At 40.3% G+C, this 20,853-nt stretch overlaps 1 pseudogene; it reads left to right on the forward strand.

Moving 5' to 3' along the window:
* The first annotated feature begins 8,816 nt into the window (after positions 1–8,816).
* The window catches only part of LOC127508797 (glutathione hydrolase 1 proenzyme-like), a 41,864-nt pseudogene continuing 29,827 nt past the window's right edge, over positions 8,817–20,853 (forward strand).

A 20,853-nucleotide genomic window follows, 5' to 3' on the forward strand; every position in this document is an offset into this window, starting at 1 on the left:
CATACCAGATCGCTATCCCATGCAGTAGAAAAAAAAAAAAAAATTTTAGAGTCAGAGGTGACAAGCACAAGTATGCGCCTCGATGATGTAATAGCATCTACTCCCTCAACATGATAGTCCCCCTAAAATACGATGTTTGCGTGGTTCGTCCAAGAAGACATAAATGTCCATTAAGATATTTCTGGATAAATATGTTGTCTTGACGGACTTAACGCAGTCTATGCCACCCGCTGTCTGTGAGAGTGCATAACATCATGCTAAGATCATTCGCACCCGGCATGTCACCCGTTCCACCTGCTGCCCTCAGGGATGATGATACCGGGCCATGTAAACCACCTGGCTGGCCCATAGCTTTTAACCCACTGTAATGAACTGTAGAACGAATATCTCAAATTTACGTTCGGCCCATCGCATTCACACTTGGGTAAAGTTGGTTTTATATTTGCACATTCGGACTTCCGCGTTTAAGAACGTTCTAATAATGTGCAATAAAGTTAATGTTTGCAAATTCTGAACAGCGGCATGATATTTACAACCAACGATTGTAACCCTACAACATTTTTCACAATCGATCAAAATGGGCAAGTATTATTTTAATGGCATACTTACTTGCGAACGTCCACTGAATGTCCAATGTAGTGTACAAAGTTATTGTAGCCTATGCGGAAGTCCGAATGTGTGAATATAAAACCAAATTTACCCAAGTCGCATTCACCACACTTACTACGTAAACGCAGTAGCTGGGACTGGAGTAAGCATGTTGCAGTATATATGCCACAATCTGCATTATATTTTTCATATGACAATCTTGTTTCTGCTGACTGAGCCGAATGGTACAAGATGATTCAATGTATAATGGATTGCACTTTATGACTTAATTGCACTTTGCATTGTAGGATTTTCTAATGTTATCTCGTTATTTAGACGATGACATAAGGAACTTGGATTAAAATTGCATAATATAAAATATTTTACACTTTCTTTCACGAGTCACAACCGGTTATAAAATCACTATTATATTTTTCTTAGTACAGAATAGGAAAATACAGTAGTTCAATTGTGTATATCAACACACAGTGTTTATCACCCACACACACGTACACACAGACACATACACACACACACACACACACACAATGTATCGAACACAATAGCTTGGCGCTCATTACAGGAGCATGAACTCGTTAACATAGCAGCGACTTGTCTTGGCAAATGGCACGTAGGAGTGCCGCTACATCAGTGGAAAGTCCGCAATGCAGTGAATCTGTTAGGCCTATACTCCTGTTGTTAAGCTGCTCACGTACTTAATACTAAGTGAATAAATGCATTTTATCAAAAGTAATCGATCCGTGGTTAGCAGAATTCTGAACAGCGACATGATATTTACAACCAACGATTGTAACCCTACAACATTTTTCACAATCAATCAAAATGGGCAAGTATTATTTTAATGGCATACTTACTTGCGAATGTCCACTGAATGTCCAATGTAGTGTACAAAGTTATTGTAGCCTAGGCGGAAGTCCGAATGTGTGAATATGAAACCAAATTTACCCAAGTGTTATGCCAAGGCAACTCCGACAAGTACCCTGCAGCTTTACCAAAAACAGAAACAATTTAAAAAATAAACAAACTTTTACATGAATGACTCAAAGGAAGCACAAATTTGACACCTGCACTGTAAAAAAAAAAAAAAAAAAAATTGAGAAAACTTAAATTTAAGGCAACAAACTTCAGCATATTTTTGTGTTTTCTCAACTTGTTGTATTCAGTTTATACAACAATAAGTTGAGAGAACTCCAATTTCCTACAAAAACAAGTTAAGAAAACTCAAATATGTGCTGAAGTTTGTTGCCTTAAACTTTTAAGCTCTCAATTTTTGATGTTTTACAGTGTGGAATGGGACATTGCTAATATTTTCCTTCCAAGATTGACAGAATCACCCTATTAGGCACTTAGGTAAATTTGGTTTTATATTCGCACATTCGGACTTCCGCATAGGCTACAATAACTTTGTACACTACATTGGACATTCAGTATGCGATTAAAATAATACTTGCCCATTTTGATAGTTTGTGAAAAATGTTGTAGGGTTACAATCGTTGGTTGTAAATATCATGTCGCTGTTTAGAATTTGCAAACATTAACTTTATTGCACATTATTAGAACATTCTTAAACGCGGAAGTCCAAATGTGCGAATATAAAACCAACTTTACCCAAGTCTATTAGGCCTGATTCAAAAAAAAATCTTTATAACAGATTTATAAAGATTTTTATAAATCTGTTATACTCTTCTTCGCTTGTCTCTTCTTCGCTAGTCTCTGCACTAAGATTTCAGTTTTTTATTTTTTAATTTATGCAAACAGCAACTAAAAACTTACCAGTAACTTCTGCGTTCAGCATCTTCATCTGATCGCGTCTGATTGGTCAAATTGAATGTAGCTGCATTGAAAAAGACGCGTTGTTACACTTTGTATCAAAAAATACGACTGGCACAGAAAAGTAAAGTTAATTAAATACAAATGTTACCTGGAGTCACAAAATAACAGGGTTCCAAAAGCCACACGAAAGAAAAACTGAGATATTTTAATATATCATATCCGTCCGATGAAATACGACATAACGAGTGTCACATCCGTCTTTTGGATGATGGAAACACTTGATGCCTTGCGTAAAATTATCAATTTATTCCTAAAGATACTGAATATAAATACTTTGGATATTGAAATATGTTCTCAGAACTGTGCACTGATTGTTTATGGGCAGGTTATGGAAGCAGCCAAAGCTTCTTTCGGCTACGAGTGAGACGGAGGGCGGTGGTCTGAAATGAGTTCCGCCGCCGAACGCGAGCCCATCTCCGGCAGGAGAATCAGCATCGTTACGGTGGAAACGGGACGGGACTTTTGATAACACATGAATAACTTTTAGACCTAAATCATTTGCGGGGGGATTTTTACTTTACAAATTACAGACATGGCCGATTCGCACGGGATTAAGATCACAGACAACCTCCGTGATTATTACAAATAATAATACTAATCCTGTGTGAATAGGGCTTTTGAGAAAATTGATAAAAACAAGCCCTGGTCTTAATCTAACACACAGATTCAGTTACTGAGAGCTCCACCTCTATTTACATTGATATCATCACTCTTCTAACAATATTTACATCCAAAACAATAGACTTCTCACTAGACTAGTTTGTTTGTTTATTTATTTTATTTTTTTAGCAGTCAGTTCTATTTGCACAGTTACTGGCTTATCAGAAGGAAAAGCAGCAGTTTTATTAATAGATCCAAGGAATAACAACGCGTTGTTATTACGCCAGAATGAGAGTATAGTTCCTAGCCATATCGGCCTAGAAAATTGCAACTTTTCATTTTCCGTCGGTCTTAGTACATGATGTAACTACAGAAGAGTCAAGTTTTAAATTGGAAAAATATTGAAACTCTTTGGTCATTTTTTTAAGGAGATGCTAACGGTCTAATCAGATTCAATGAACTATGCTAAGCTATGCTAAAAGTGGCACTGCCAGACCCGGAGATCGGCTGAATGGATTCGAAAACGGTAAAACTCAACTGTTTAACTCTAGGGGAGTTGGAAAATGCGCCTATTTGCAAAAAATGTGTAGTGTTCCTTTAAACTTTGTTTCCAATCTCCTTGTTATTTTATTATCTAATTCAATTTCCCATTTTGTTTTGATATTATATAAACCTGTATCCTTAATCTTTTTGAATATATTATTTATTCTTCCTATCAAGTTATCTACTCTATTAACTTTACTAACTTTAATGATAAAACGCAACAGGGTGAATATCATCTAAAGCTTTTATTTTAATCCCATCCTTTAAATAACTTCTTATTAAAGATATTTGTAAAATAATGTCCTAGACAATAGATATTTTTTCCCTATACTCTGAAATGTCTCCATCTCATTGGGTCCATAAATTTGATAAAATCTTTGAAGTCCTTTACTAGCCCAAACCTTAAATACATCATCAAAAGTATTTGGTTTAAAACCTGAATCTTTTGCTATTTCTCTCAAACAAACCATCTCATGATCACTAATATTCATCACTTTGCAAATTTTCCAACATTTAAAAGTTTCGCCTATACAATAATAACTAGTAATCACCTTTTCCTTTCTTCCACAAAATATTATTGTACTAATATAACATTAAGTCAAGTCAAGTCAAGTCACCTTTATTTATATAGAGCTTTTTACAATGTAGATTGTGTCAAAGCAGCTTTACATTGATAACTGGTACATTATTTGGCTGCACAGCAGCTCTTAAAGAATAGTGTCAATGCAGGCAGATCAAAGCACTGTTGAATATCAAATGTCAAGTCAAATGTCAAGTGTCCCCAACTAAGCAAGCCAGAGGCGACAGCGGCAAGGAACCCAAACTCCATCAGGTGACATTAGGTGGCAGACAAGTGGCAAATTGGTGTTAAAAAATGGAGAAAAAAACCTTGGGAGAAACCAGGCTTAGTCGGGGTGCCAGTTCTCCTCTGGCCCAACAGTGCTGTGTTACAATTCAGGTTGCTATCATAAGTCCAATAGGATCGCAACATTAAAAGTATTTATTTCAGTTCCATCCAATTGAGGATCGTATTGAGGATCACGCCGGTATGATATATTAGTACTATATATGATATTATATTTGAGGTGATAAAGGATCGCCTTTTCTTGTCCCCCTCATTAATGCAAAATTTTCTGAAAGAACTCCATTGGCCCTGACTCTTGCATTCGGTTGATTATATATATATTTAACTAATTTTTTAACTTTTATTCTTTGTAGTGTGGTGTCAGACTCAGACAGAGACAGAGATATAAGAACACTGATGTTTATTGACAGAGGCACAAACACAGGTAACAACAGATGATATGGTGAGTAGAGATGCAAACACAATCAAACAGACACTTAGCTGAGGGGTAAACTTAGGAATGTCTTTGCAGGAATGGAAGGAGATCAAGGAGGACACGGAGAACAGGACACAGGAGACGGAGAGGCAACAGCAGGATGACAGGTAAGGAGTCCAGGTATGTTTGACGAGACCAGACAATGAACTGAGGAAAACATGAGTCTATATAGTGTCTGTGATGATGAGGTGCAGGTGCTCGTGATTAGTATTCCGGGGAGAGTGAACGAGTGGGCGGAGTGTGGAGATCTGGTGACGATGCTTGGATGTTGGTGGGCGTTGGCTGTGTCTCCGTGACATGTGGACACTAGAGCGGTGGTTTTCAAACCTGTCCTGGAGGCACCCCAGCCCTACACATTTTGTATGTCTCCCTTATCGGACACTCCCAATTTAGTTCTTGCAGTCTCTACTAACAAGCTTATAAGTTGAATTAGGTGTGATAAATGAGGGAGACACACAAAATGTGCAGGGCTGGGGTGCCTCCAGGACAGGTTTGAAAAACACTGCTCTAGTGTCCACACTACAATGAGTAAAAGTAACGTTGATGCTGTGTTGCAGTGCGTCACTTACTTATTCACTTAATTGTCTCACTGCAACACAGCGTCAATGTTACTTTTGTTCTTTGTAATGTGGACACTAGAGGATGTCCCTGTGGGGTTGAAAGGGTTAAAGGTGTAAGATAAAAAGACACACCCACAACATGTATTTTAACAGTAACAAACTGTAAGTTAAAAAACAGTTACTGTAAAAATTAGTTTTGTGGGTCACCATTGTGCTGAAGAGTAGAGCCTGTGCTTAAGTTCAGGAGAAGATCAACACTGATATGCTGCATGTTGTTTTATTTAACAGATGGTGACTGTGTAGTTGCTGATGCAGTGAAAATCTTTTTATTTAAAATTTTTTTAGTGGACTCTAATAAAATAAGATCACAGTAATAATATGCTCACATTATTAGCATATTATAAATATTGGTTTATACATTTAAATGGCAGTCAGACAATTTAAGACTGTCCGTTTCTACAAATGAAATGAGTTAACACAAGTTTTAATTTAGTGCATGGTATCTTTACAGTAACATACTGTAGATTACAGTAAATAACTGTACAATCAACAGTAAATTAAGCATTTTTCTGTAAAAAAAAATAAAAAAAAGCCTGGTAAAGTCTAACAGTGCATTAATGTTAGGAAAGGTTTTTAAAAGTTGTACTGCTGTGTGATAATGTGTAATGAAAACAAAACACAATTTTGTGAATTGCTGTAATGTTTTTTTGCTTGCTAGAATGCAACTAAAAAATGAAAGTGAAACTTCATATAAGTCTTATCACATTACTTATCAAACAGTACAAACCAGATTAGGGAGTGTATCTATATTCAAAAATACCTGTCACGTATCCCTGTCATTCCTGGACTACATTTCCCACAATCCTCCCTGGCAATGACTTGCACTCTCTCCACCAATTACCAAATACTGCTGCAGCACATTATCTGGACTATTTAAGCCACACACACCCTCACACACTTTGCGAGGTCTTGTTTACTCTGTAGCAATTCTGAGCGTTATTTACCCTGCCTGCCTGCCTGCCTGCCTAACCCGCCTGCCCTTTTGGATTGTTTATTGTTTCCTGGTTTTGTCAATGCTTTCTGTCTGCTCTGAATCATCGCCTGTCCTTCGTGCCCGGAAGATGCATTTAAGCTCTTTTGTCCATGGACCAGTCTGCCAGCCTGAACCCGCTGTCGTCCCAGAGCAGCCCGCTGATCGCCCAGAGTCACGTCAAGTCTCAGCTGATCGCCCAGAGTCATGTCAAGTCTCCGCTGATCGCCCAGAGTGATGTCAAGTCTCCGCTGATCGCCCAGAGTCACGTCACGTCTCGAGACCCGTCCGAGAGCGGAGAGGATTGTTGTCCAGTGTGAACGATCCTCCACTGACTTCAGCACGTGCAGCTGGCATTCCGAAACCTCCGCTGGCTTCTCTCGCAAGCCCGCCGGCCGCTTCGCACTCAAGCCCGCCGGCCGCTACGGACTCAAGCTTGCCGGTTTCTACGCACTCAAGCCCGCCGGTTTCTACGCACTCAAGCCCGCCGGTTGCTACGCACTCAAGCCCGCCGGTTGCTACGCACTCAAGTCCGACGATTGCTACGCACTCAAGTCCGCCGATTGCTACGCACTCAAGTTCAAGTCCGCCGGTTGCTACGCACTCAAGTCTGACGATTGCTACGCACTCAAGTCCGCCGATTGCTACGCACTCAAGTTCAAGTCCGCCGGTTGCTACGCACTCAAGTTTAAGTCCGCTGGTTGCTACACACTCAAGTCCAAGTCCGTCGGTTGCTACACACTGAAGTCCAAATCTACCAGTGTCTACGGACAAGATGGCCGCCCCGCCAGTGTCTACGGACAAGATGGCCGCCCCGCCAGTGTCTACGGACAAGATGGCCGCTCCTCCAGTGTCTACGGACAAGATGGACGCTCCAGTCTTCGCCGAGGCCGCTCTAGTCTTCGCCGAGGCTGCTCCAGACTCTGCACCCGAGCCCGCTCCAGTCTTCGCCGAGCCCGCTCCAGACTCTGCACCCGAGCCCGCTCCAGTCTTTGCCGAGCCCACTCCAGACTCCGCACCAGAGGCTGAGTCAGCTCCAGACTCCGCACCAGAGGCCGAGTCAGCTCTAGACTTCGCACCCAAGCTCCTTGCCCTGCCGACGCCACCCAAGCTCCTTGCCCTGCCGGCGCCACCCAAGTTCCTTGCCCTCGACCCAGCTCCAGCCCACCAATACATTCCAGCCCACAAAACCCTTCCTGCCACCATTGAATTCCCAAAGAAAATTTGGGGGGGGGGGGGGGGGGGGGGGTCATATACCTGAGGGTGGGGAATTTGTGGGTGGGGCTCCCGAACTGCCATGGCTGCCTGACACTCCTGACCCGCCATGGCATCCCAAGGCTAGCGAACCGCTATGGCTGCCCGAGACTCCTGACGTGCCGTGGCTGCCAGCGACTCTTGACCCACCATGGCCGCCTGAGACACCTGACCCACCATGGCAGCCCGAGGCACCTGACCCGCCGTGGTGCCTAGAGTCCCTGGACCTGTCCTGGAGACCTCCTTACCTGTCTGTACATACACCCTCACCTGCCAGTAGGTCTCCAGGGCACCCACCTGCCAGTAGGTCTCCAGGGCACCCACCTCCCCTCCCCGGTTGTGCCATTCACGGCGCGAGGATGCGCCTTCTGGGAGGGGGACATTCTGTCACGTATCCCTGTCATTCCCGGATTACATTTCCCACAATCCTCCCTGGCAATCACCTGCACTCTCTCCACCAATCACCAATTGCCACATACTGCTGCAGCACATTATCTGGACTATTTAAGGCACACACACCCTCACACACTTTGCGAGGTCTTGTTTACTCTGTAGCAATTCTGAGCGTTATTTACCCTGTCTGTCTGTCTGTCTGCCTGACTGTTACTGATCCCGTCTGTTCCCCGTGTTACGATTCCTGCTGCCTGCCCTTTGGACCTTTTGGATTGTTTATTGTTTCCTGGTTTTGTGAATGCTTTCTGCCTGCCCTGATTCATTGCCTGTTCCTCGACTACGGTTCTGCCTGCTCTCTGCCATACCTGTTTGCCACTGTTTGACCACTGCCTGTCTTACTACGAACTCTGTTTAATAAAAGCCTGCAGATGGCTCTTACCCTGAGTCCCGCCTTGTTACAATACCCTTTACATAAATAGATAGCCTGTGGATCACAACACATGAAAGGAAGTCTACAGGTCCTCTAGTTTATATCTGCTCTACATGGATTACTGCAACACTTTGAATGAATGATCACTTGGGATATAAAAGACACCAGTAAGGTATATCATCTGCTACATAATTTGTGGGCATTGTATTCACAGAATCCAGAATGTATATATAATATATGTGGGGTGATTGCACTTGTGATGTACACAAACTATATTAGAGTTAGGGATTTATTTTTGTTTGTGTAGTTTCTCACAAATGTTTTCTTATAACACATGCTATTGTTCATGTTTTCATTTTAGAAAAATGTTCTAGAATAACAGAATGTGGATTACATTTGAATGTAATCTAATGTGGATTACATAGAATGTAGATTACATTTGTTTGACCTTTAAAAGCTCAAAACATTAATTACAATTTTTTCACAACAATCAAGTAAGATCTTGTCTGTCTGGCCAATCACAATCTAATTTTAACTTTAGAATGATTTTGAACCATTGCTATTTTTTGTATTTTTTATTTTAATTTTAATTTTTTTTTTTATTCTACAGATTTGATCAGCCCAGTTCACTTTTTATATATATAAATCCACCTATCCAAGAAAAGAAATTCAGTTTTAGGACATCATGAAAAATCGGTATGTCTGTCTATCTTTTACCAACTGATTTGTTTATTAAAGAAATTTTAAGATATTTAAGGTATTTGAGAAGAAATTTCGGTATGTTTATGATAAAGAGATGTTTCCCACATTTTACATCTACACAATGTTTGTTATTTAGATTCACACTGTATACTATATACATTCACACTGTGCATGTATAAGTAGCAGCCATCACTTTGTTTTAAACATTGATGTGGAGAGTTGCTTGTACATGACATATTTTCATCTCCATAATAACTATATATTATAACATATAATGACTTTGCTCACAGCAATAGCAGAACTATCAAGAACTAATCAAGAACATCAAGAATCAGCATATGAATCTCAACAACGGTGACAAGCAACATATTCTGATAAACAGATCAACTCTGAACATTAGAAAACAAGCTACTAAAAAGTCACATAAAAAACAGCAAAAAATAAATAAATAAATAAAATAGTGAGAACATGCTCTTTGATGGTCACCACTGTTGAGATTCATACGCTGATTCTTGATGTCTAGGTGTGTCCGTTTTAGCCTGGTTGTTCACACCTCAAAGCTGAAAAAGTCTGTGAAAATGGGTGTGTAGAGGGGGGAAGAGGGGAGAGAACAACCAATGAAACAGAGACCTACAACCAGAGGTGTAAAGTCCAGGGATCAGAAAGTAAAAGTCCTGCGATATGTTCATTCCACCCACTGAATTAGTGTTAACGTTAATGAGATAATTAACTGATTAATTGAGTGATGATTGACCATTATTGAAGATACCTGATGTTAACAAGCAGAATCACCAAAAGGAGAAAATCACAATTTTAAGTCACCATCATGGAGATCAGGGTTTGCTTTAGTTGGGCTCTTGACCCTTGACTTTTTAATATTAGATTTTGTTTGACTGCTGTAACTGAGTTATAACAGCCAGACAGGCAAAGAGAATGATTGTGAAAACATAACCAACACCACCTGATCATCTTTTCTCTTTGATTGTCTGGTTGTTATAACTCAGTTACAACAGACAAATAAAATCTAATATTAAAAAGTCAAGGGTCAAGAGCCCAACTAAAGCAAACCCTGATCTACATTATGGTGACTTAGAAATTGTGATTTTCTCCTTTGGTGATTCTGCTTGTTAACATCTGATCACCTTCCTGACACATTTACTGTTAAAATCATAACACAGTAAATGTGTCAAAATTAACACAAGTGTTGTCCCTAAACTCACACACTGATGTGTAAGAATTTAGCCAATTTGAGTCAGTTTTTAACAAATGCTTTTTGACACATTCTGAATGTCTGTGTTTGACACATTGAACGTGTCAAAATTAACCCAAGTGTTGTCCCAAAACACAAGCACTGATGTGTAAGACTTTTTTTTGACTGGACTTGACAAAGAGATCATTGCAAATTTTGTCTTCATGTTCAGAAGTAGCACAGGTGTTTTATTTGTTGTTGTTGTTTTCCTCTTTCCTTCAATGATTCTGCCTGTTAACAGCAGGTGTTCATCACTAGTGCTTGATTAATGACTTAATTATCTCATTAACTTCCCTCTTGAATGATCTTGGTCTCGGTCTTGGAGGGTCTGGTCGTGACTTCACCTCTGGTTAACCTTCCTGACACATTTACTGTGTTAAAATCATTGACTCAATGAATGTGTCAGAATTAACACAACAAGCGTTGTCTATGGAAGTAAATTAATGCCAAATGTTTTTTTAAATAAAAAGCTTGTTGAAGTGCACCAATTGAAAAAAAAAAGCATTACATTAGCTGTGCTTGCATTTTGATGCATTGTATTTTTAAGGCTTGCATTTTTATGGGCTGAAATTCAACATGGTCGTATATTTAAGCTGTGAATATTTCAATTCAAAATATTTCACATTTTCCTTTACAAATTATTGAATTTTTAATTTCACCTTTCAGATTTCACTTCCAAAATATTCATTCTGTTTAAAAATACAACCTATAATATTCGACTGGCAATTTTCAGTCCATTTTATTTTGCTTTACAAATTCAGTGGTTCAAATTCGGCAGAAAATTCAACATTTCACATCCGGGAACTGCAGGAAAAGCAGTAGAGTACCGATGCATTATCTCCAACTGCTGTTAGTCTGCTTCACCAGCAGGTGCCGCTAGCGGCTGTTTACGAAGACCAGAGCAACGGCTAGTAAGTCATCATTCGTTCATAAAAACGGATTTACAGAAATAGAGCAAGCGGTAAGTGAATGTGTGATGATTATCAGGGCCAGTGAATAAATGCAGAAAAGCTGATAAAGACACAAAAGCTGCATTTGTTTAATTCAGTGTCTTTATGGTACTTCGTGTGTAGGCTACATAAGCAGCTTTCTCTACAGTGAAACAGATTATAATGTCATTGCCCGATGCTGGTGTACAGATCAAATGTTAAATCTGAGGTAGACATATATTTCTCTCTGTTGTTTAGTTTCCTTAACTTTATATCATGGCACTGTGTTGTAATACTAGGGTCTCCCTCATACGTCATAGGATTCCCCTGCCATCAGGACATATAAAACTCTTAACACAGCTTAATGGACTAGTACAGTGATATAAAAGACCAAACTCGCACCTCATTTGTGATGTAGGTTATACTATATAGGCTCCAAGAAAGCAGATACTGGCATAAAGTTGTTTTGATGCTGAACGTTTGATATTCGCAAGGGACCGTCTCTAAAGTTACGACATTCGGTATTAACGTTTCTACCTTCAGTAGCGTTTAAAGAGAATGATTTACAGTCACAAAACCAACTGTAAAGTCTTCATCTAGGTGTCAGGTATAATGCAAACCTTTTAGATTTTTGATGTTTATTAAAATAAAAGGTAACACTTTATATTAACTAGTTGAACTAACAATGAACTGCACTTCTACAACACTTATTAATCTTTGTTAATGTTAATTCCAGCATTTACTAAAACATTATTAAAATCAAGAGTTGTATTTGTTAACATCAGTTAATGCACTGTGAACTAACATGAACAATGAACTGCTGCATTTTTATTAACGTTAACAAAGATTAACAAATACAGTAACAAATGTATTGCTCATGGATAGTTCACGTTTGTTAATACATTATTAACCTTATTGTAAAGTGTTTCCAAATAAACTGTCAAGTAATATGTAAATATTGCTATGTATTTCACTACTGTATGGGATAATACAAAAAATGCCATAATGTAAAGCTCAATAGCATTTGACGAGAATGATTTACATGCACACACATATTGAAACACACCCCACTCAAAGTACATACACATACCTTTTTTTTTTTTTTACACATTCATCACACAATTCGTTCTACTTTGTTAATTTTATTTTTCCTGCTCATATAAATGCTTTGGCAACACAATGTAAAATTTGTATAAGCAGGATAATATATGAGCAGGAAAAATAAAAATGAATAAAGTAGAACGAATTGTGTGATGAATGTGTAAAAAAAAAAAAAAAAAAAAAAAGGGAAATAGTATATATGCATGTACTTTGAGTGGGGTGTGTTTGAATATGTATGTGCATGTGCGTGTACAAGAGTTTGTGTGAGTTCACATGTTTGTGTTTGTGTGTGTGTGTGTGTGTGTGTGTGTGCTTGTTTTTATCACTTCGTGGGGACCGCAACCTGAGAGCACACTCATGGTGTGGGGTCCCAAAAACGGTGTGGGGCCATTTTGCTGGACCCCACAAGGATTATCATTGGAATGAATAGAAAACGCTTTGCTGATATGTCTAGTGCAGAAATCTGAGTTTGGCCCACAAGTGATGAAAAAAAAGTGTGTTTAAGTGTGCTAAGATTTTGCTCAGTACTGCCCCCTTAACTCGCTTACTGGTATTGCACTCTCACACACTTACACTATAAGCCAATGAAAGGCATGCTTGTTTGTCACGTGGGTCAGTACCAAGACAACGGGTTACGCACAGCATACAGTACATCTTTTGAAGTGACGTGAAGTGTCGTGATGACGACGTTGGATGTCGTGTTGATGACGTTGGATATCATTGGAGGTCGGAAGGTTCCACGAGGGAAAAATGTCTACGCGGGAATAATCTCTACTCGTTTGGAATATTGAATATAAGGTAATATACCGAATGACATGTTTGTGACACCTATGCTATGAATAATGAAGAAAGCAATAACCTAGATTACGTTAAAAAACATTTGCAGTAACTTCCGTATTTTGTTATAGAAAGTAGATAGGACTAGCTGCTAGCGTTATTATCTTAGTAGCCACTAGCTAACGTTTCAACCACCCAAAAGTCCCTAGTTCCTGGGTAAAGTTTCTGCAGTCAAAACGGGCCATTATTATAGCCTTGGCTTTCGTTAGCGTTAGTAGCCGCTAGCTAACATTTAGGCAACTCTCTTCTCTATCACGGTGAAGTGACACACAACCGCATGGGCGCCTCGTCTCATTCGCTCCGGTTAAATAGTGTGAGCCTTAGCATTCGTTGGTGTTTTTATCTTATTAGGCGATAGTTAGCATTATTGTCTTACTAGCCGCACTAGCCGCTAGCATTATAACTGTAGCTTACTGTCTGCCTGCTAGTGTTATTAGCTCACTACTCACTACCTAGCTATGGTCTAACATTATTAACTATGGAGTTATTGAAAAAAATGATTGCTCATAAAGACCTAGATCAGGGATTCCCAAAGTGTGGTATGCGCACCCCCAGGGGTACGCGAGCTGCCATCAGGGGGTGCGCGAGAGGAAAAATGTAATGGCGGTCTGTTTTTTTTAAGTGGGATTTGGCTGAAATCAGGGAAACTGTCAAGTGGGACGTCTTATCTATTTCGGAGCTTATTCTCTTTAATGTTGTGGATCGTTTGTAACTTCATTGCAATTTAATTCAATGTACTGTCGTTCTAATTTCCATAACCGTTGTGTTATGATGATGATGATGCTAGCTCAACGGTCATTTAATAGGCCTAGCCTATTGCTGCAATGTTTCTTTTACGTGGCTGAAAATAACCGTGCTTTATGTTACTGAGCCTGTGTCTGTCACTCGTCCTCTTAAAAGTGGAAAACAGTCTTTATATGGCGATAAAACAAAGCTTTGTTGCATTTTTTTTGAAGTGGGGATTGGGGGTGTGCCTACCCGGTTGGGACATAGAAGGGGGTGCGCAGGAAAAAAAGTTTGGGAACCGCTGACCTAGATCAATTGACCATGATCAGGCATTGACATTAAATTTATTGTCTACTTGTCCTTCAGACAAGCAATACTACTCTCCCCGTGACATGTCGAAACCAGAATATATGGTTAAACAGTAGCTCCATAAAAAAATGCTTGTAATTTTTTTTGATGGCACAAAGGTTGTTGGCCAGGGAATTAAGGCCATCTAGAAAAAAATAGCCAACTCAATTTCATGTCACAGCCCATAAAAAAACACACACACACATACTTGTGTTTGTTACTTTGTGAGGCCCCATGACTGGGACATCACTTGTGGGATCCACCCTTTCTAGAAGAGGTACACTTCTTAAAAAAAATCATGCAAGATCAGAACACATTCATAAACACAAATCTCACTTGATAATCTGAAAATGAAGAACTTTTGCACAAGTGGGCTGTCGCATGAAATTGGCAGTTTCTCTTAAAAGCACCAATTAAATTCAATGTGAAGTGAAATCACATTTACAACATGGCACTTGACAAAATCTGCAAGTCACTAAAATTATTGTGCCAATATGTGTGACAAAATTTTCTAAAGTAGAAAATTATCATATCTTCGTCGTTACCTTTTGTCACAATATACATCCTGGAAATTAAATTAAACCTAAATTTTGCCAGCTGTATTTACAGTGGGTACGGAAAGTATTCAGACCCCCTTAAATTTTTCACTCTTTGTTATATTGCAGCCATTTGCTAAAATCATTTAAGTTCATTTTTTTTCCTCATTAATGTACACACAGCACCCCATATTGACAGAAAAACACAGAATTGGTGACATTTTTGCAGATTTATTAAAAAAGAAAAACTGAAATATCACATGGTCCTAAGTATTCAAACCCTTTGCTGTGCATATATTTAACTCAGGTGCTGTCCATTTCTTCTGATCATCCTTGAGATGGTTCTACACCTTCATTTGAGTCCAGCTGTGTTTGATTATACTGATTGGACTTAATTAGGAAAGCCACACACCTGTCTATATAAGACCTTACAGCTCACAGTGCATGTCAGAGCAAATGAGAATCATGAGGTCAAAGGAACTGCCTGAAGAGCTCAGAGACAGAATTGTGGCAAGGCACAGATCTGGCCAAGGTTACAAAAAAATTTCTGCTGCACTTAAGGTTCCTAAGAGCACAGTGGCCTCCATAATCCTTAAATGGAAGACGTTTGGGACGACCAGAACCCTTCCTAGAACTGGCCATCCGGCCAAACTGAGCTATCGGGGGAGAAGAGCCTTGGTGAGAGAGGTAAAGAAGAACCCAAAGATCACTGTGGCTGAGCTCCAGAGATGCAGTCGGGAGATGGGAGAAAGTTGTAGAAAGTCAACCATCACTGCAGCCCTCCACCAGTCAGGGCTTTATGGCAGAGTGGCCCGACAGAAGCCTCTCCTCAGTGCAAGACACATGAAAGCCCGCATGGAGTTTGCTAAAGATGGTGAGAAATAAGATTCTCTGGTCTGATGAGACCAAGATAGAACTTTTTGGCCTTAATTCTAAGCGGTATGTGTGGAGAAAACCAGGCACTGCTCATCACCTGTCCAATACAGTCCCAACAGTGAAGCATGGTGGTGGCAGCATCATGCTGTGGGGGTGTTTTTCAGCTGCAGGGACAGGACGACTGGTTGCAATCGAGGGAAAGATGAATGCGGCCAAGTACAGGGATATCCTGGATGAAAACCTTCTCCAGAGTGCTCAGTACCTCAGACTGGGCCGAAGGTTTACCTTCCAACAAGACAATGACCCTAAGCACACAGCTAAAATAACGAAGGAGTGGCTTCACAACAACTCCGTGACTGTTCTTGAATGGCCCAGCCAGAGCCCTGACTTAAACCCAATTGAGCATCTCTGGAGAGACCTAAAGATGGCTGTCCACCAACGTTTACCATCCAACCTGACAGAACTGGAAAGGATCTGCAAGGAGGAATGGCAGAGGATCCCCAAATCCAGGTGTGAAAAACTTGTTGCATCTTTCCCAAAAAGACTCATGGCTGTATTAGATCAAAAGGGTGCTTCTACTAAATACTGAGCAAAGGGTCTGAATACTTAGGATCATGTGATATTTCAGTTTTTCTTTTTTAATAAATCTACAAAAATGTCAACAATTCTGTGTTTTTCTGTCAATATGGCGTGATGTGTGTACATTAATGAGGAAAAAAAATGAACTTATATAATTTTAGCAAATGGCTGCAATATAACAAAGAGTGAAAAATTTAAGGGGGTCTGAATACTTTCCGTACCCACTGTATAACCTCATCCGGATACGTGAGGGGGACGAGTGGAAGACAGTCTTCGTGACCCCTACTGGACACTACGAGTACCTTGTAATGCCGTATGGACTTGTCAATGCCACCTCCGTATTCCAGGATTTCATCCATGAGGTGCTTCGGGAGTTTCTCCACAAGTTCGTGCTGGTATATATCGATGACATCTTGATATACTCCCGGAGCATGGCCGTACATCGCCACCACGTTGCGGAGGTCCTGAAACACCTGAGAGTTTCACCTATTCCTAAAGGCAGAGAAGTGTTCGTTTCACCAATCCTCAGTGCAGTTCCTTGGATATAACATCGACAGCAGTGGCATCCATATGGACAAAGTGGATGCGATCAGGAACTGGCCCACACCTACAACCATCAAAGAACTCCAAAGATTCCTAGGATTTGCCAATTTCTACCGTCGCTTCATCCAAGACTACAGCATCATCTCCAGTCCATTAACCAACCTTCTACGCAACAGGCCCAAGTCTCTGTCCTGGACACCAGCTGCCACCCACGCTTTCAACACCCTGAAAGAAGCCTTCATCACCGCTCCCCTCCTTGTTCACCCAGACCCAGAGAAACCCTTCGTCATTGAGGTCGACGCTTCTACCACCGGAGTGGGTGCGGTATTATCTCAGCAGCAGGGGAACCCAAGTAGTCTCCATCCATGTGCTTTCTTCTCCCGCAAACTCAACCCGGCGGAGGTAAACTACGACATCGGCAACAGGGAGTTTCTCGCCATCAACCTGGCCCTGGAAGAGTGGAGGCATTGGTTGGAGGGTGCACAACACCCATTTCTGGTACTAACTGACCACAAGAATCTGGAGTATTTCAGAGACGCTAAGAGACTAAACCCACGACAGGCATGTTGTGCGCTGTTCTTTACCTGTTTCAACTTCACCATCTCCTATCGTCCTGGACCAAAGAATATCAAGGCGGACGCTTTATCTCGTCTCTACAGTCCTGAAGAAAGTACTGAAGAATCTGAACCCATCCTACCTGAAAAGCTCTTTGTAAATCCCATCATCTGGTCCGAAGAAACCATGCCCTCCTCCAATACTTCCACCAACACTCCGCCGGGTTGCCCGCCAGGTTTGCAATACATCACCCGGACACGGCGCACTCCTCTCATCCCACACTGTAATGTAAGGATGTAAGGAATGCGCCATCTCGAAGAGCCCTTGACATCTCAAAATGAAAGTCAGCATCCAAGGAACAAGGACTGTGTTGAGGACACAGCTGAGTCACCATGTGCTTCAGGCAGTCGGATGCGAAATGACACAAAGAAAAACTCTCAAGCTATCCAATTATCATCTCCAAAAAATGGTGAGTGACTTATGTGAATGATCTGATTAACTGAAACACAGTGCTACTGTTCTCTAACAGTATTTGTAGTGAAGAACTCAGTTTAATTTAAAGGAACTGTTTTGGCAGGTGATTTATTTATGGGTTTGGTTATTGGGTTGTGAGAATGCTAGCAAAACTTTATAAATTTGTCCTGCTTTCAAGTTCAGTAATTTCATTCTCATTTAGGTCGCAAACCAGTCAAGAAAAAGAATTGGCAGAAGGTGGAGGTTGATGCAGTTGAAAAACACATGATGCACTTCATTGAATCCTGTCGTTTTCCAGGAAAGGCTGCCTGCGATTTGTGCCTCAAATCTGAGCCGGAAGCCCTAAAATGGAGGGACTGGCTGGCTATTAAATTTTACATCAAAAACCGGATATCTGCTCTGCAAAGAAAAATTTGAGCTATGCTCCTGAGCTGCAAGTATAAAGTACACCCAAAATATAAAGTTGTAAATGGCTAAATGTAAAATGGTCAGATTTTAGGGAATTTTAAATGTTTTCCCATAGTGAATGCTTTAAACATCTGGACAAAATGTTGGTTTTGAAATCAGCCTTTTTAGTTCTAAAGGTAAAGGATTCAGAGAGACAGGGTCAGTTTTATAGTTGGAGAGGGAGTGATGTTGAACATTAGCAGCTACAGTATCTTGGACACAAGGGATATGGAGAACAAGAGACTAGTGACAAAGAAAGACATTATTATGTTTTTTGCATTTTACCAAATACATTATCTTATGCAACACTTGTGCTCTTATTAATATTTGGGAGAGGGTAAAGTTTGATGTAGTTCCAAAATGCAGGATGCACTTCATTGATTCCAGTTTTGTATGATCAAAGGCTATATCAAGTCATTGAGTCTTGTTTTAGGATATCAGGCCATTGAGGATTGAAATCTATAGTAGTTGCCAGTTGGTGTTGATTCTTCAGTCAACTAATTCTTTAGATTCCAGCTTGTTCTTTTACCATTACAGTTATAGACAAGTGTTTTCCTGTCCATTTATGTCGTCATTAGCTTATGAGCGACAGTGTTACATTGTAATGAGTTACTGATTGGTTGTTTAGTCTGTGAGAGGTCAGTGAGCACTTGGGAGTAAGAAGGTGTCACAAGGAAATCCCAATGCAGATACAATTTTATACGATGCTCCTGAGCTGCAGGTATAATTCACAGAAAGCACAGTGTTGAAAATAACTACACTGAACAAAAATATAATTGCAACACTTGTGTTTTTGCCCCCATTTATCATGAGTTGAACTCAAAGATCTCAGACTTTTCTATGTATTTCTCTCAAATATTGTTCACAAATCTGTCTAAATCTGTGTTAGTGAGCACTTCTCCTTTGCCGAGATAATCCATCCACCTCACAGGTGTGGCATATCAAGATGCTGATTAGACAGCATGATTATTGTACAAGTGTGCCTTAGGCTGGCCACAATAAAAGGCCACTCTAAAATGTGCAGTTTTATCACACAGCACAATGCCACAGATGTCGCAAGTTTACAGGGAGTGAAACTGACAGCTCCCATGCAGTGATTTAAAGCCACAACAGGTGAATTCAGCACCATGGCCAGCTTCACAGCCTAAGGAATCATAAACAGAATGTGTGGCATTGTGCTGTGTGATAAAACTGCACATTTTAGAGAGGCTGGCCACAATAAAAGGCCAAAGGCACCCCTGTGTAATAATCATGCTGTCTAATCAGCATCTTGATATACCACACCTGTGAGGTGGATGTATTATCTCGGCAAAGGAGAAGTGCTCACTAACACAGATTTAGACAGATTTGTGAACAATATTTGAGAGAAATAGGCCTTGTGTGTACATAGAAAAGTCTGAGATCTTTGAGTTCAGCTCATGATAAATGGGGGCAAAAACACAAGTGTTGCGTTTATATTTTTGTTCAGTGTACATTATAAATGGTCAGATATTAGTGAATGTTAAATGTTCTTGCTTAGGGCCCCCTGTTGCCGAGTGGTTTAAATCATCTGCCACTGGGTCCCATGAGCCACAGTCACGCCATTGCCGATTGTCCCAGCAGCGTCTGGAGGGAGGAGGTAATCAGCTGGGGGGCTTTCTTTGTGACACCATGATTAGCCAGGTCTGTGGTGGGTCAGTCGCTTCCAACCTTCCTGACTAAAGAGGGGATGTAATCTAACAGACCGGGTGCTTAAGTCTCGAAGGAAGTCTGTGGCGAACCACAACTCTCCTTGAACCTGTAAAACATTTAAAGTACCGAATGGCAACATGTTGGGTATCATTCATTTTTTGTTGGTTGTGTTTGCTTTCATAGCATTAAATAATAACATTGGTTTTAAAACCAGCACTTTGCGTTTGATTTTAAGTTCTTTTTTAGCAATGGCAAAAAAAAAAAAAAAGATTTTGAAATTGGAGAAAGAGACTAGAGTGATGGTACGAAAGGTTACGACAACATTTTTTTGTCTAATGTGTTATCTCATGAAAAACGTGTTTAATGTTTAATTGTCTTAACATGGAAATGGAATAAATTGTTGTTAACTACACATACTGATCTTGCTTGTGATTTCACAGTCATCGAGTCCTGCAAAGTACTAAAAATAGGATAAATGGTGCTGTTAAATTACTGATGATTCATTTTATTGTGTTGTGCTGTGCCATTTTATTAAAAATAGATGACTCCTGTAGGAAACTTTTTCCTCGTCGAAGCAGAGACCAGGGGACGTTGAGATATCTTTCAAGCAGAAGTTACTCTTTATTGAGGAACACGCTGTGCGTCGCTGTAGTCATCCAAGTCCAACTAAGGCAGTGTACTTGGTAGT

This window comes from Ctenopharyngodon idella, chromosome 3 (genome assembly GCF_019924925.1).
Source record: "Ctenopharyngodon idella isolate HZGC_01 chromosome 3, HZGC01, whole genome shotgun sequence".
Lineage (NCBI taxonomy): Eukaryota > Metazoa > Chordata > Actinopteri > Cypriniformes > Xenocyprididae > Ctenopharyngodon > Ctenopharyngodon idella.